Source organism: Chiloscyllium plagiosum, unplaced genomic scaffold (genome assembly GCF_037043375.1).
Source record: "Chiloscyllium plagiosum isolate Xiang-an unplaced genomic scaffold, Cpla_swu_hap1 HiC_scaffold_13, whole genome shotgun sequence".
Classification (NCBI taxonomy): domain Eukaryota; kingdom Metazoa; phylum Chordata; class Chondrichthyes; order Orectolobiformes; family Hemiscylliidae; genus Chiloscyllium; species Chiloscyllium plagiosum.
Window position 1 is genome coordinate 120,907,452 of NW_028270151.1, and position 18,000 is coordinate 120,925,451.

An 18,000-nucleotide genomic window follows, 5' to 3' on the forward strand; every position below is an offset into this window, starting at 1 on the left:
TCCCTGAACACTGTAGGCAATTTCCCATGGCCAATCCCCCCAACCTGCACATCCCTGAACACTGTAGGCAATTTCACATGGTCAATCCCCCTAACCTGCACATCCCTGAACACTATGGGGCAATTTCCCATGGTCAATCCCCCCAACCTGCACATCCCTGAACACTGTCGGCAATTTCCCATGGCCAATCCCCCTCGCCTGCACATCCCTGAACACTGTGGGCAATTTCCCATGGACAATCCCCCCAACCTGCACATCCCTGAACACTGTGGGCAATTTCCCATGGCCAATCCTACCAACCTGCACATCCCTGAACACTGTAGGCAATTTCCCATGGCCAATTCCCCCAACCTGCACATCCCTGAACACTATGGGCAATTTCCCATGCCCAATCCCCCCAACCTGCACATCCCTGAACACTGTAGGCAATTTCCCATGGCCAATTCCCCCAACCTGCACATCCCCGAACACTATGGGGCAATTTCCCATGGCTAATCCCCGCAACCTGCACATCCCTGAACAATATAGGCAATTTCCCATGGCCAATCCCCCCAACCTGCACATCCCTGAACACTGTAGGCAATTTCCCATGGCCAATCCCCCCAACCTGCACATCCCTGAACACTGTGGGCAATTTCCCATGGACAATCCCCCCAACCTGCACATCCCTGAACACTGTGGGCAATTTCCCATGGCCAATCCCCCCAACCTGCACATCCCTGAACACTATGGGGCAATTTCCCATGGCCAATCCCCCTAACCTGCACATCCCTGAACACTGTAGGCAATTTCCCATGGCCAATCCCCCTAACCTGCACATCCCTGAACACTGTAGGCAATTTCCCATGGCCAATCCCCCTAACCTGCACATCCCTGAACACTGTAGGCAATTTCCCATGGCCTATCCCCCCAAAGTCTGTTTACCCTATCCATGTTACTAATGATTTTATAAACAACTATGGAGGTCACCCCTCACTCTGATGCTCCAGGGAAAAAAAAGCCCCAATCTTTTTGCTCTCTTCCTGCAGTTCAAACCCTAAAATCCTGGCAATATCCTTGTAAATCTTTTTTGAACCCTTTCAAATTTCACAACATCCTTCCGATTGGCGGAGAACAGAATTGCGCACAATGTTCCAAAAGAGGCCTAACCAATGTCCTGTACATGACCTTCCAACATCTATACTCAATGCTCTGATCAATAAAGGAATGTATTCCTAACACTTTCTTCAATATCCTATCCACCTGCAACTCTACGTTCAAGGAAATATGAACCTGCACTGCAAGATATCTTTGTTCATCAACACTATCTAGGAATTTGCCACTAAGTGTATCAGTCCTGTTAAGATTTGCTTTTCCAAAACGCAGCACGTCAGATATATCGGAATTAAACTCCATCTGCCACTTCTCACCCATCTGAACAACATCCTGTTGTAATCTGAGGTAACCCTCTTCGCTGTCCACTATACCTCCAATTTTGGTGTCATCTGCAAACTTACTAACTGTACCTCCTATGCTCATATCTAAATCATATATATAAACGACAAAAAGTAGTGGACCCAGCAATGATCCTTGCGAGACTCCACTGGTCACATGCCTCCAATCTGAAAAACAATCCTCCAACACCACCCTGTCTTCTACATTTGAGCTCGTTCTATGTCCAAACGGCTAGTTCTCCCTGTATTCCATGAGATCTAACCTTGCTAACCAGTCCTCCATGGGGAACCTTGTCGAGTGCCTTACTGAATTCCATAGATCATGTCCACCTCTCTGCCCTCATCAATCCTCTTTGATACATCTTCAAATAACTCAATCACATTTTGAGACATGATTTCCCATGCACATAGTCATGCTGACGATCACTAATCAGTCCTTGCTTTTCAGAATACACGCGCATCGTGTTCCTCAGGATTCCCTCCAACAACTTGCCCAGCATCAATGTCAGGCTCACCAGTCGATAGTTCCCTGGCTTGTCCTTACCACCTTTCTTAAATAGCGGCACCACGTTAACCAACCTCTAGTCTTTTGGCAGCTCACCTGTGATAATCGATGATACAAATATCTCAGCAAGAGGCCCAGCAATCACATTCCCAGCTTCCCAGAGTTCTAGGGTTCACCCGATCAGGTGCTGGGGATTAACCAAGCTTTAACGGTTACAAGACACCCAGCACATCCTCCTCTGTAAGATGGACATATTTAACATGTCGACATCTATTTCCCCACATTCTATATTGCCCATGTCCTTCTCCACAGTAAACACAGATGCAAAATATTCAGTTAGTATCGCTCCCATCTCCTGCGGCTCCATGCGTACGCTACCTTACTGATCTTTGAGGAGCCCTATTCTCTCTCGAGTTACCCTTTTGTTCTTAATGTATTTGTAAACACCCTTGGGATTATTCATAACCCTATTTGCTAAAGCTATCTCATGTCCCCTTTTTGCTCTCCTGATTTCCCTCTTAAGTATACTCCTATTGTCTTTAATGCTCAGGGTTTTTTGGGTTTTTTGGATTGGAATAAATGCAAAATATTACATCTTGATAAAACAAACGATGGCAGACTGACACTAATTAAAAACAGGGCCTCGAGTAGTGACATGGAACAAAGAGGCCGAGGGGTTCGGGTCTTTCAAGTCTGTGTCACATGTAGACAGGGTGGTTAAGAAGGTGCTTGGCACACTTGCCTTCATTGCTCAGACCTTAGAGTACAAGAGATGGGACATTATTTTGGATGTTGGGGAGGCCTTTTCTGGAATTCTGTGTCCAGTTCTGGTCATGCTGATATCGGGAGGACATTATGTAGTTGGAGCGGATTCAGAAGAGATTTACCAGGATGTTGATGGGAATGGATAGTTTGAATTATAGACAGAGGCTGGATAGGCTGCGATTTCTTTCACTGGCGCGCAGGAGGCTGAGGAGTGACCTTATTAGACGTTTCATAATTCATGGAGGGGTGGTATCAGTAATGTGACCAGCAGGTGTCCTTTCCAGGAAGGGACACGATTCAAGACTGGGTACATACCTTTTAAGGTGACAGCAGAAAGGCTTTAAAAAGGCTTGCGGGAATTTTTTTTAATTTTTGTTCAGACAATGGTTTATGTGTGGAATGAACTATCAGAGGAAGTAGTAGTTGTGAAACAAATTACAATTTTAGGGTGGCAGGTCCCCAGGTTCGATTCCAGCTTTGGACAACTGTCTCTGTGGGACTTGCACATTCTCCCAGTGTCTGCATGGGTTTCTTCCAGGGGCTCCAGTTTCCTCCCTAATGAGAGAGCAGCCCTATGGTCTGGTAGGACAATGCTGCCTTTACCTTTTACACAGTGATGCCACTGTGTCTCTGGGATGTGGAGAGGGAATGCTGAAGGTGGTGGATGGGACACTACTCAGGCACAGTGCTTTGTCCTGGAGGATGTTCACTTTCTTTAATATTGTTGGGGGCTGCACTGATGCAGGCAAGTGGCGAATGTTCCAACACAATCCTGATGTGTGCCTTATAGAGAGCATACAGACATTGGGGAATCAGGGGTTTGGGGAAACTGAGGTGTTCTCCTTGTAGCAAAGGAAATTGAGAGGAGCTGTGACAGAGAGGGTTACAAAAGTTACCCGTTATAATAATAAATCTTACACCCATCAGCTCATTATACAAGGATTACAGGACACACATTAAAGGTTTGGGAAGATTCAAAGGAGAACTATTATGCAGCAAATGGGATTCAGATGGATTGCAATACTCACACACAATGCAAATATCCAGGTCCTGATAAATTGACTAATTCAATCAGAGTTTGGTGTTACAATGACTGAGATTACCATCTGAATGTATTACAGGATACTACAGGTGGACAAGTTTATAAAATCCATCACTGTCAGTTCAGGTTAGAAACTCACACCATCCCCTCCTCCTGGCCCAGGATGACTGGACACATTACCCCTTGTGGAGGTCAGCAATCAGTACAGAGGGAAATCTGTGTGGGTTTCTCAGAGTTTCCACCTTAGAACTTTATGTGACTGAACAGGGCAGATCTTTGACACATGGGACAGAATATTCCAAGAGCCAGTGGGATCTGCAGAACAGGAATAGCTTCTTTTTTTCTACCTCCCGTGCTGCCGCTGTGCCTCATCAATAAGACATGGGGTGGGAAAGGCTCATGCAACTTGATGGGCAAGTTGCCTCCATTCTGACCAATGGGCAGCAAGCTCCTCCCATAGAGTATCTCTAAAAACAGAGCAACTCTGCATGCTTCACACTACCCAGTGCTCCCAGTAAATGTTTAGAAGAATGGGGGTGGGGGAGATCCTACAAAAGGCATAATTGTAAAGTTCTAAGAGAATTGTGAAGAGTGAGAGATGCACAGGAGAAGCGGGCAACAAGTTGCTAGATGGAGTATAATTTGGGAAGATGTGAAGTTGGTCTTTTTGGAGGAGATAATAAAAGAACAGAGTGCTATTTACATGGTGGAAACTGTAGGAAGCTGCACCACAAAGGGATGGGGGGGGGGGGGGGGGGGGAATTGTGCAGGAAACACTGAAAGCTAGCAGATTCTGGGTCAGTCACAAAATCAAGGGTTCTGTTTCAGATTCATCAAGTTTAAGGCAACACCGACACGGGTATGGGGTTTCAGTAGCAATGGAGCTGGGGTGAGGTGGAGACAAGCAACATTTTAGAGATTGGTATTCCTGGTGTTTGTGATTGCGTAGATGTCTGATCAGAAGGTCACCTTGGGGTTACAGATATGACAGCAATATTGTGAAGAGTCTAGTTCTACCTCAGACTGCACCCAGTGAGAGGGAGGGGCGCAGCAGTAAGGGAAAGGAATTTGTAATAGCAACTGACGGCAATGGGTTTTCCCATTACAATGTTTCATTGGAGGAAATTGCAGCTAATCGAGTAATGGGAGTGTGATAAGCAGTTTGATAACAGAGTAACAGTGGAGTAATGGAGAGGGATGATGGGGAGGGAGAGCTGGGCATTGTCAGTGTACATGTGAAACCTAACACAGTGCTTTTGGACGATGTCACCTCCTGGCAGTGCGTAGGTGAGAAACAGGAAGGACCAAGCATAGATCCTTGAGGGACACCAAATACAAGGAATTCAGAAAGGGAAGGGAGAGTGGAGATGGAGCAGGATTTACAAATGATGGTGAAGTCAAATGTTAGTTTTTTTTTGCAGAATGGATGAGAAGGACATAACCAGTAAAGACAGACAGACAGAACAAGGAACAATACCTGTGAATTGGCGAGGGGGAGTGATGAGGAGGAAACAGAGTTGGAATGTCTGTAGTTTAGCGAGACTTGTAAAAGATCAAGGTGAGCTCTGATAAGGCTTGACAAGAGACTGGAGAAAGATGGAAGTTTGGGACAAAAACCAGGAACACCATGTGAGGCAGTTAGTCTCGGTGGGCTAGTGGGAGGGAGGGAAGCAGCAGAGGCAGCTGATCGGATTGTCTCAGTCTTAGTGACAGAGAAACTCCATGTGCTCCTTGCTCTTGTTGTTGGAGGGCAGGATGAAGGAGACAGGATGATGGACAGTGTTTACAAAGAAACAAAACCAGGGTTAGTGATATTTAAAATGAGTGAACAAACCTAATATATTTAACTTTTATCCAGAATATTAAACTGTACAACTGAAATCCTTGTCCGAATCCCAGCTCGGCAGATGGTAGAATCTGAATTCAAGAAAAAATGACTGGAATTAGGAATCTCCTGATCTCCATGGAACCATTGTCAATGGCGAAAAAATCCTGCCAACCTGACAGTCACCCAACAAGCTACTCACTGTATTAATCACTGCAAAGTCTCAACAAAGGAATGAAACTGGATGGACCACTTGGCATCTAACAAGGCATTAGAAAATACAACCACAGAATCAGCCCTCTCGACTCTGCAACATCCTGCTCACTAACATCTGTTTTTATTTTGGGCCAAAACGTGGCGAGCTGTCTCACAGATTAGTCAAGGAACAGCCTGACATAGTCATACTCACAGAGTAATCCCTTGAAGATAATGGCCAGACACCACCATCACCATCCCTCGATAGAGAGTGTGATGATGGAAAAGCACAACAGGTCAGGCAACATCCGAGGAGCAGGAGAATCGATGCTTCGAGCTTAAGCCCTTCATCAGCCTGACCTGCTGTTTTTTTCCAGCACCACACTCTCCACTCTGATCTCCAGTATCTGCAGTCTTCACTTTCTCCTGAAATCTCTGGATATGTCCTGTCACCCCAGCAGGACAGACCAGGCAGAGGTGATGGCACAGTAGTGTACAGACATGGAGGATTTGCCCTGGGAGTACTCAGCATTTACTTTGGGCACCAGAAAGTCTCATGGCTCCTGCTGATTACCACGTACCATTCTCCCATAGCTGATGAATCAGTGCTCCTCCATGTTGAATAACACTTGGAGGAAGCACTGAGGCAATAAAATGGTGACAAGCCTACTCTGGGTACAGAATTTCAATGTCCTCTCCCAAGAGGAGCTCAGTAGCAGGATTACTGACTGAGCTGGTCGGGTCCTCAAGGACATAGCTGCTCAACTGGGTTTGCAGCAGGCGGTAACGGAACCAGCAAGAGGGAAAAACATACCAGATCTTATCAGTATAAATCTGCCAGCTGCAAATGCATTTGTCCATGACAGTATCGGTAAGAGCGACCATCCCACAGTCTTTTTGGAGACAAAGCCTCACCTTAAAGTTGAGAAAAACCTCCATTGTGCTGAGTGGTACTATCACCGTGCTAAATGGGACAGATGTAGGAACTCAAACTGGATCTCTCGGAGGGACTGTGGGATAACAGCAGCAGCAGAACTGTACTCCAGCACAATCTGTAATCTCATGGGTTTGTACATCCAGCACACACCCATCACAATGGACAGGAAAGGACAGCATGCTATGAGCAGCACTAGGCAGACCTAAAAATGAAGTGCCAACCTGGTGAAGCTACCAAGCAGGACTATCTGCATAATCAAACAGCATCAGCAGCAAGCAACAGAGCTAGGTGATCCCACAACCAATGGATCAGATCAGAGCTCTGCCACACCCAGTTGTGAATGGTAATGGACAATTAAACAACTCATTGCAGGAAGCACCACAGATATCCCCACCCTTACAGATGGAGGGGTTTCACACATCCATGCAAAAGATAAGATGACAGCATTTGCAGTAATTTTCAGCCAGATGCAAAGTGAGATGATCCATCTCAGCCTTCTCCAGTGGTTCCTATCGTCACAGATGTGAGTTTTAAGCCAGTTCAATTTAGTTCGAATAATATCGAGAAATGGTTAAGTAGTGTAAAGGCTATGGGTCCTGCTAACATTCTGGAAATAATACTGATAGCTTGTGCTCCAGAACTTGCCACCCACCAAGCCATGTACCGCTCCAGCACTGGTATCGACTGGCAATGTGGAACATTGCCCAGGCATGTTCAACACAAAAACACAGGGCAATCCAACCCAGGCAATTTCCCTCTGTCAGTCCACACTCGATCAGCTGTAAAGTAATGAAAGATGTCATCAACAGGGCTATCAAGCAGCAGCTGCTCAGCAACAGCCAGCTGAGTGACACTCATTTTAGGCTCCACCAGGGCCACTCAGCTCCCGATTGTGTTACCGCCCTGATTCACAACCTGACAACCAGCTGAATCCAGAGGTGAGGTGAGAGTGACAGCCCAGCCCCACTCCAACACCATTACTTCTAGCTGATTCCACCCTCATCTCAGTTCATATACTGAAACTCTCATCCATCGTGTGTTATCTCCAGACTTAATTATCCAAAAACACTCCTGGCCAGCCTCCCAAATTCAAACTCCCTGTAGTCTCAAGAAAAATTGAAAACTCTATCACCCACATGCTCACTTCTCCCCAAACATGTTCATCAGTCAAAAGGCTCCTATTCATAAGCAACAACAATTTAGAATTCTCATTCTTGATTTGATTCCTGGCTGTTATCATCCCTAGCTCCCTGCACCACACATTCTTTGTCGAGGTCTCAACCCATTTTCTTTGAGACTCCCAACGATTTGTTAATTCATTACTTCAACTTTGTGGCTGATTCTACAGTTACTAAAGCAGCATGGTCTGGAATTTGCAGACAAAACCTCACAGGTCTGCTTTCCACCTTTAAGACATCCCTCAAAACCTGCTTTTTGGCAATGCTTTTGGTCACCTGACCTAATATCACCTGACTTAAAACGTCCATCTCTGGCCTTATATCTAAAGTACTCAATAGTATTTTTATGAAATAAGCATGATAATAAAACTACAAACTGTTCTTGATTTGGACATTATCTTCAGATCTTTACTGTTGCTGTAATGAATAATCTGTAATGTCTCTTACCCAACCACACTGTGAGAGCACCTTCACCACACAAACTGCAGCTGTACAAGAAAGTCAAACATCACCCTCTCCACAAACAACAGGGCTTTGGCATTAATCACTGGTATCTGTGGAAGGAGAAACACAGTTGATGTTTCATGGAGTGCAAAATGGATTACAGGGAATGAAAAAGAAAAAAAGTAATCTGATAATAGAGCAGTACATGGTCAGGGGCTGGGCCGCAGTGAAAAACTCATTTTCGTAATAATACAGGTCTAAACAGGCCAAAATACACCCATGGTTCGAGACTGAGGAAGCTAAATATTGACAAAGTGGTGATGAGGGAGCCCAGAGGTCAATCAGAGCTGTATTGGCTGCTATGATCCGAATGACTCTATATAGAGAAAGGCTGCACATGCGCCTGGCTGCACCTTGCCCCCTACAAAGATGGCGGCTCCGCACGTGTCCAGTGAATCTTTGTCCCGAATAAAGATGGTGGCGCTCACTCAGGCCTGCATCTCTGCTGAGGCAATTCCCCATTTACTGCAAACACGGGACTGGGACGTTCAAATTTGTGTTTTCCGATGTGCACAATTTGTTTGTAAAACCTCTCCGCTTGTAGCAACACAGTTTTTCTCCGGTTTCCCAGTTTATTTCTTTCCTTACCGTATCCTTTCTCTCCAGAACTTCCCGAACATTCATTACAGCGACTCTGCGCCGCGCGCGAGGGTGATCACATGGTTTAGTTTAGCTCCGCCCTTCATTAACGTTGCTTGGTTGGAGGACCAACCTCCTGCTAGGTCCTCCAACACCGCCCACCGTCCTTTCATTGGTCCGTTGCTGACATCAATCACCCGAAGGTCGCCTTGTTGACTAGAGCATGCGCAGTGTGTCCTGCTTTAGCTGATATGTTGGGTAATGTGATGGGAGAGTTCACTGAGGGCAAGAATTCCCTTTGTGTGAGCTCTGCAGTAGATTTCCTTGATTCATGGAGGGAATTGCCTTCCTACTCATGATTGAATAGCTGTGATTGATGAATCAATGCCATCTGAATCAGTACATAAACACCACTTTTTCACAACATCTGAGATCTTGAGCACATTGTATCACGCTCTTCTTTGGAAACAAAAAAAAAAATGAAAAGGAACCTCAAGGAATCGGACCAGGAGTAGGGCATTCATTCCCTTCAGCTTGTTCCCCCATTCTATCAGATCATGTCTGGGCCAACCCAGACCTCAACACCTCTTTTATGCTTGATCCGCATAGCCTTCATCTGCTCAATATTTCAAAAATCTATCTGCCCTCTTTTAAAATAATTTGAGATAGAATAGCAGATTCCCTACTATGTGGAAACAGGCCCTTCAGCCCAACAAGCCAGAACAACCCTCTGAAGAGTAACCCAACCATTCCCCTCCCACATTTAACTTTCACAATTGTTTAGGTGAGAAAATTCTAGCCATTCACTGAGTAAAAAATTCTTCACGTTTTTTAAAATGAATGTTCCCTTAGTAATGTCCCCTGGTTTAAGACTTCACTGGTGCTAGAAGATCTAGTCAACATCTACTCTGTCAAGCTCATCAGAATCTTGTTTCCATAAGATCACCCCTGCTTATCTATTCTTGATAGGTCAACCCTTTCATCCTTGAAGCACCTAAGTGAATCTGTTTTGAATGGTCTCCGATGTTGGTTTATCCTTCATTAAATATGGGAGCTAACATTGTATACAGCACTCCAAGTGAGGACTCAGCAATAGTCAGTGTGGTTAACCAATCCTCAGTCCATGCTAATACATTACCCCAATACCATGAGCTCCTAAATTGTGCAATTTACTTTGATGTAGCACCTTATCATTTACATTTTTAAAAACCAAATACAGAACATCATTGGATTGCCCTTTATCAGCACTGCTGGTTATCTCCTCAATGAACTGTCATAAATTTGTCAAATATAGTTTCTCTTTCACAAAACCCCGTCTACAATGTTTAATGATAAGCTTTTCTCAATGTCCTGCAATTTCTTTCTTTAATATTCGACTCTGTAGGTTCTTTCAGTAGATTTGCTAAGTATGATTCCCCTCTCTGAAATCCATGCAGACTTTGTCCAATCCTGTCACTGTTCAGTAAGAAACTTGACTGTACTCCAATATAGTTAGTAAATGTATCTATTTATTTTTAAAAAATGATTACTTATAAATGCTGGACCCATGCAATAGCAATGAATTAGTGACTCTGAATTTGGGTTATAATGTTTTTTTTTGTTAATTCCTTTGTGTACTGTGTTAGGTAGACAGCACCAAGTGATCACTCTTAATTGTGAGTAACATTGAAAATAATATATTTTAAAAATGACATCCCAAAATGCTGCCTCATTATTATGCAAGGAGGATTTTGCATTCAATAGTTTGAAGATAAAATTGAACAGATTTTTGCTGCAATTTGTCCAGACTGCAGGTTACACCAAAGTGATAACTCTGTTGTCAAATTCTTACTTGACACTGCCCAAGGCGACACTGATGGGACTTCACTTTGCCATTCTTGTTCACTAGCTTTATTTCCAGATTTAATCGTATAATCATTCTGGAGCTTATAATTTTAGACAACTTCTCTTTTAGGTACATATGTAAATATCATACTGCAATGTTGCATGAATGGTACCAAATCTGAAATTAGTCTCTAATCTGATAGTAACATGCTCCGACCCTTCTACATATGTATTGGTATAAGTCTATGTCAGTTATTTTTTCTGAAGCCTGTGATTCCTGATGAAGGGCTTATACCCGAAACATCAACTCTCCTGCTTCTCGGATGCTGCCTGACTTGCTGTGCTTTTCCAGCATGGCACTTTTCGAGTCTGATGTCCAGCTTCTTTGGTCATCACTTTTTCCTTTGATCAACAAAAATTATTCTTGGTTTAATCGTCACGAAGTGCAACACAAACCAATTCATGAAATTCAGATATCTCACATTTACCTTAACTATGTGAAGGCTAAGACATGACTAAATTATTGTCAGTAAATTATTGAAACCGTACTGACAAACTTGTGCAGTATCAGTGCCTCACCTTTAGAGTGTTCCCAGATATCACGCAGCTGCAGTATTTTGTTTTGCACTCAGCTATATGTTGTTCTCACTTGTTTCTTAGTGGAAGATTACAAAATTAACTTGGATGAATGAACTTATAATTTCTTTAACCAATGTTGGGAGAAAAAAAAGTCAGTATTTCAAGTGCTGATAAAGTAAAATAAACTGATAATCAGTAGAAAGGGTTTAAGATGGATATGGAACTAATGCTGACAAATGGGATTAGATTAATTTTGGGTATCTGGTCAGCATGAGCAAGTTGGACTGAAGGGTCTGATTTTGTGTTGTACAACTGTGACTTCATTCTCTTAATTATTCAAGAAGTTGAATACTTCGAGGAGGAAAAGGAGAATTTATGCAGACAATGCACTTGAAATGATGATTGAGGTGTATCAAACTCACATTGTTTCATGACCTTTTCCTCTGGGTTCTTCAATGAACAAACTTGTTTTATCATCTGAATAACTATGTATCATGTGATTTGTTTCATACAAAATATTTCCTTAGTATCTAGTCAACTATTAAGAAGTGTTCATGTTTAAAATTTAGGCAGCTTGATTATTAAGCAAGAAAAGGTTGCTTTATAAAAGATAACAAGATTTTTATCTGTTCTGGGCACTGAAAATATGGAAGTCAATTCTGAAGGAAAACATCTTCGTCAGTAATGTTCCCACATATGTGGAGTAATTGCTTCTGGTCACTCTTCAGGTTATAGAGGCTCGGAAAGAAATGAGTTGGCCAAAGTTAGCAACATCATTTGGATGGACTATGCTCATTCGGGAAATTTGCAGGATCTGTAGAAGAAACATGTGTTTCAGAGTGTATGCAATAAACCTGAACATTGCTATATTTTTCACAGAGCTTGGGACCCGACTGGAGTAGCAATGAAGCTCGTATTGTTTTTTTAAATTTCTGAGCTTGCCAAATTATTTTGGTAAATGCGGTGACTTTATCAAAGCACATTTCACACTCCCCAGCCAGGAATTTGATCCCAATTCTGTCAGTCCCTCTATTCCTATGGATAAGAGGTATTTTAAATATGAGCACTCCATTTAACTATTTGAATTGAATACTTCAGTGGTTACGTCCTCTTGGATTCTTAATTTCAAATTACTCAATGTGATTTTTTGTCCCCCCTGAATTTGCCAAGCACTGGTCAGTTCTGGAATATTCCAAATATTTACAATAGATGCATTTGCACGATTGAAGGCAACCTGGTAGATTTGAATACCGTGCAGGTAGTCAACAACAATATATAAGTAACTTTATGAATTGCTTACTGTACACCAACAACGCAAGCCAAGTATTATTTAAACCACAGATTGTCTCCCAATGATTCCCAAATCTAAAACGTGCATTCCAGATATGCTCACTATCACCATCTGGGAGCAATCTCCCAAAGTGCTCCCAGAATTTAGAAAGTGCATACACTGCCCTCCAAAGCTCAATCTGCTGTCACAGGCTTCACTCTTATTGTATACAATGACATTTATTGTCCAGTTCTTTAATGTGACAAATGATTTTACAAACAATTTATAAAATACTATAAATCCTGAAGAAATGTGATGTCAGCCCTTTGTAGAAGTGAATGGAAAGTGTGATGTTTGCTTGACTTTGGCTCTATGTAACAGGCCGCACTGAATCTTTACCAAGATGTGGGATGTTTCCCACACACTTTGTTTAAAAAAGCAAAGATTATGCTCTGAGGTTTAAATGTTCAATCAGGTTTGACTTCAGCTCCTTTAAAGAGACATGCTCTTGGCCTTCAATTTTGTGACATGTGATCATTCTTTGGTAAAGGTGGCTGTGTGCAACACTGCAGGATGTTGTGCTGAAGTGCCTCATTGGGTGGATGAGCTTTATTACTGGTGTAACTTGGCTAATTTTGAGATGAAATGTTATTTTGAGTTAAATCTTGTTTTTAAACTGAGACGTGCTTGTGTAACTCAAGTGTGGAAACTATGCTCAATTTTGCAATGAACCTTTCACTTTTGGAGATTATACTCAAGTTCAATATAGAAAGCACAGTGCTGGAGAACCGCAGGTCGAGCAGCATCTCTGAGGGGAATTAAACATTGTAAGCTCCAAGTCCAGTGACCTTTGTCCGTTCAGACGAAGAGTCAGTGAACTTGAAATGTAACATTTTTTTCTCTTCACCGATGCCCTCAGAACTGCTGAGTTTCTCCAGCACTTTGTTTCTGGGGTTCAGATCTCCAGCACCTGCAGTTTATTGTTTTGTTATCGATCCTATGGTTTGACGTGGGGAGCGAGAGGCAGCAACTATGATCAACGAGGATAAAACTCCCCAACCACGGAAAACAAACCGGTTCTTTATACTTTGCAAAACACGACTGTAAATAAGAAATGCAATTAAGGTAAGTGCAAGGCGGCATACCACCTGCCTTGTCTCAAACCTGCTACTCATCTTTGAGAACTAATCTGTCAGAATTGTGTTTGCTCCCTTCCTTTAAGATCACAGTCCACAAATGTCCCAGTTCCAATTCCTGGGCCGGTCCCAGTTACCACATTGCAGTGGGGTGGGGAGCTTTGTGTCAGCCTGAAGTTTTTGTTAATAACAACATTGCAGGTGGAAGTTAAATGCTTCATCAAACTTGGAGAAAATCCTTCCGAATGTATTGATTAACTGGACTGAGCCTGTTTACATGCAGCCCTGTTAGTAGTGCTGTAATATTCTCAGTTAATAATCACACAACACCAGGTTGTAGTCCAACAGGTTTAATTGGAAGCACACTAGCTTTCGGAGCACTGCTCCTTCATCAGGTGATTGTGGAGGGCTCAATTCTAAGGCACAGAATTTATAGCAAAAACTTAGTGTGATGTAACTGAAATTATCCATTGAAAAATACCTTGATTGTCTGTTGAGTCTTTCATCTGTTCGAATACCATGATAGGTTCACTTCTTTCATGCGTAAATCACAAAACCTTTTTTTTAAAAAGTTGCATTCCTGACAGTGGCCCATCAAATCACTCATTGTATTAATCACTGCACAGTCTCAACAAAGGAATGAAACTGGATGGACCAGATTACATCTACCAATGCACTGAAAAATACAACAACTCAATCAGCCCTCTTGACCCTGCAACTTCTGTCTCACTGTGGGCCCAAACAGCAGCAGAACTGTACTCCAGCACAATGTGAAATCTCATCACCTGGTATATTCCCCACTCAACCATTAACATCAGGCCAGGGGATCAACTGTAGTTCAATGGAGAGTTCCGCAGAGCATGCCAGGAGCAATACCAGGCATACCTAAAAATATGGTGCCAACCTGGTGAAGCTACCCAACCTGCACGCTAAACAGCGCAAGCAACACCAAATAGAACTATGTGATCCAACAACCAATGGATCAGATCTGAGCTCTGCAGTTCTGCCACACCTAGTCAGGAATGGTGATGGGCAATTAAACAACTCACTGCATCACAGATATCCCCACTATTACTGATGGAGGGGCCTCACACATCCATGTAACAGACAAGACAACAGCATTTGCAGCAATCTTCAGCCAGCAGTGCCAAGTGGATGAGCCTTCTACATTGGTCCCTGACATCACAGATGTGAATCAAATTAGTTCAAAACGTATTTCAAATCAGATCAAGAAACGGAGAAGGAGTGTAAAGGCTGTCAGCCATACTAACATTGTGGCAATAATACTGATGGCTGTGCTCCAGAAATTGCTGCCAACCAAGACAAGTCCAGCACTGGCACCTACTGACATTGTGGAACATTTCCCAGGTTTCTTCAACACAAAAATGCAGGACAGAGCCAACTCAGCCAATTTCCCTCCATCAGTCGACACTCGCTCAGCAGTCATCAATAGTGTTGTCACGCAGCTGCTCAGCAATAACCTTCTGTGACACCAAGTTTGGGTTCTGCCAGGGCCACTCAGTTCCTGATCTTGTTCCAGACTTGATACACAAACTGACAAACAGCTGAATTCCAGAGGTGAGGGGAGGGTGATAGCCCAGTCCCACTCCAAGACCACTATTTCGACTTCAGTGATATCATCTGACCTCACCACCGTCTCAGCTCATTTGCTAAAACTCTCATTCATTCATTTTGTTAACTCTAGATTTCATTATCTAAACCCACTCCTGGCCAGCATCCCACAATCACCCTCCCTCTAATCTCCAGAATATTGAAAACTCTACCGCCCAAGTTCTCACTTGTACCAGAACTTGCTGATCCATCAAAAGGCTCCCATTTATAAGCAACAATAATTTACTTTCACACCCTTGACTTAATTCCGGGCTGTAATCATTCCTATCTTCCTGCACCACACACCCTTTCATATCTCAATAACTCATATTAGTTTAGACTCCCAATGATGTGTTTATTTTTGAGTTCAGCTGTGTGACTGTGTCTATAGATTCCAAGGCAACACGGTCTGGAATTCCCACCCTCTAAGATCTGTTTTCTTCCTTTAAGGCATTCCTGAAAAATTGCTTATTTGGCAATGGTTTTGGTCACTGGACATAATATTCTCCAGCTGTGGCCTTATGTCAAAAGTTCTCAATATTTTTGTGAAATTAAAAACATGTTGATTTGTACAGATATCTTCTACATTTCACTATCGCTGAGTGAATAATCGGTAATGTCTCTTACCCAAGCACGTTGTGGGAGCACCTTCACCATTCAAACTGCAGCTGAAAAAGGAAGTCAAACATCACCCTCTCCACAGGCAACAGGGCTTTGGCAATGATCACTGGTGTCTGTGGAAGGAGAAATACACATGATGTTTCAGGTAGTGAATTATAGGGAATGAAAATGGTGCAGAATTTGACTGTCAGAAATGGAAGAAAATCGACTCACTATTGGAAAAAAGAATTCTTGACTGTCAAAGATATTGTGGAAAAAATAACCTGATAATGGAGCAGCATACGGTCAGGAGTCGGGCAGCAGTGGACAATCCATTTACGAAAGAGTCTGTGAACGTAGTAGTAAAATACTAAACGTGGCAAACATACACTCATGTGAGACTGAGGAAGCTAGATAATGAACAAGTGGACATCAAGGAGCCCAGAGGTGAATCAGAGCAGTGTTCACTTTTATGATCCCACGGCCAGAGATGTCTAGCACAAAAACAGACTCTTCAGTCCAACCCATCTATGCAAACCAGATAGTCTAACCTAAACTATTCCAATTTGCCAGCAACTGACCGACATCCCTCTGAACCCTTCCTAATCAAATGCCTTTTAAATGTTACAATTTTGGTTGCCCTTTAGGCTCCTTTTGAATTTTCTCCTCTCACCCTAAACCTATATTCTCTAGTTCTGGGCTCCACAACCCCAGGGTAAACACCTTGTCTATATATGCTATCCATGGCCCTCACGATTTTATAAACCTCTTCAACATCACACATCAGCCTATGACACTCCAGGGAAAATGGCCCCAGCCTATTATGCCTCTCCCTGCAACATAAATCCTGCAACCCTGGCAACATCCTTAAACAATCAATTCTCAAACCTTCCATGTTTCAGTGCCTCTTTCTGATAAGAGGGAGACCAGAATTCCACACAATATTCCAAAAGTGGCCTAACCAATGTCCTGTACAGCTCCTTTACTCAATGCTCTGACCCACGAAGGGAAGAATCCCAAACAATGTCTTCACTATCCTATCTACCTGTGACTCTACTTTCAAGGAACCATGAACATGCACTCCAAGGTCTATTTGTTCAGCAAGACTCTCCAAGACCTTACAATTTAGTGTGAGTCCTGCTCTGATTTGCTTTTCTAAAATGCAGCACCTCACATTTATCTAAATTAAATCCTATCTGCCACTCCGCAGCCCATTGGCCCATCTGATCAATATCCCATTGTATTCTGAGACAACCTTTATCACTGTCAACAACACCTCCAATTTTGGTGTCATCTGCAAACTTACGAACTGTACCGGCTCTATTCACTTCTAAATCATTTAAATGGATGAAGAAACAAATCCAGAAAAAACAATCCATTTCTCTGGGTTTGAATGTGCTCTGGGTAAATCCTGCCCGAGAACTCTCTACCAGGGAGGGCTGCACGTACACACCTCTGAACTTTGCCCCCGACAAAGATGGCGGCCGCGCACGTGTCCAGTGAATCTCTGCCCCGAATAAAGATGGCGGCGCTCACATGATGAGGTTATTTTCCAGTTTACTGCAAAAACGGGACTGTAAGTTTCAAATTTGTATTTTCCGATGTTCACCAAATATTTGTAAAATCTCTCAGCCCATACCAACACCATTTCCTTGCTGTTTATTTCTTTCCTTACCAACAGCTCTCCATCCACCCGTCCCGCACATCCGCGCCCACCGTGAGGATGATCACGCGGTATAATCTAGTCCCGTCCCTCATTTACTCTGATTGGTCGGAGGACCAAATGCCCCGCCAGGTCCTCCAGCCCTGCCCCTGCCTTTCCATTGGTCTTCTGCTGACATCAACCATCAGGGGCCCATTGTTACCTGGAGCATGCGCACTGTTTCATGGCTTTTCTTGCTGTTTATCAGTTACAAGAGTGAGGCTGCCTGCCCCTCTTCCGCGGTTATGTTAGAGCCCGGGTGTCCTTGGAGAAGGAGCACGCGGTGTCGACCAACACCCTGGAGTTGTTCAGGGA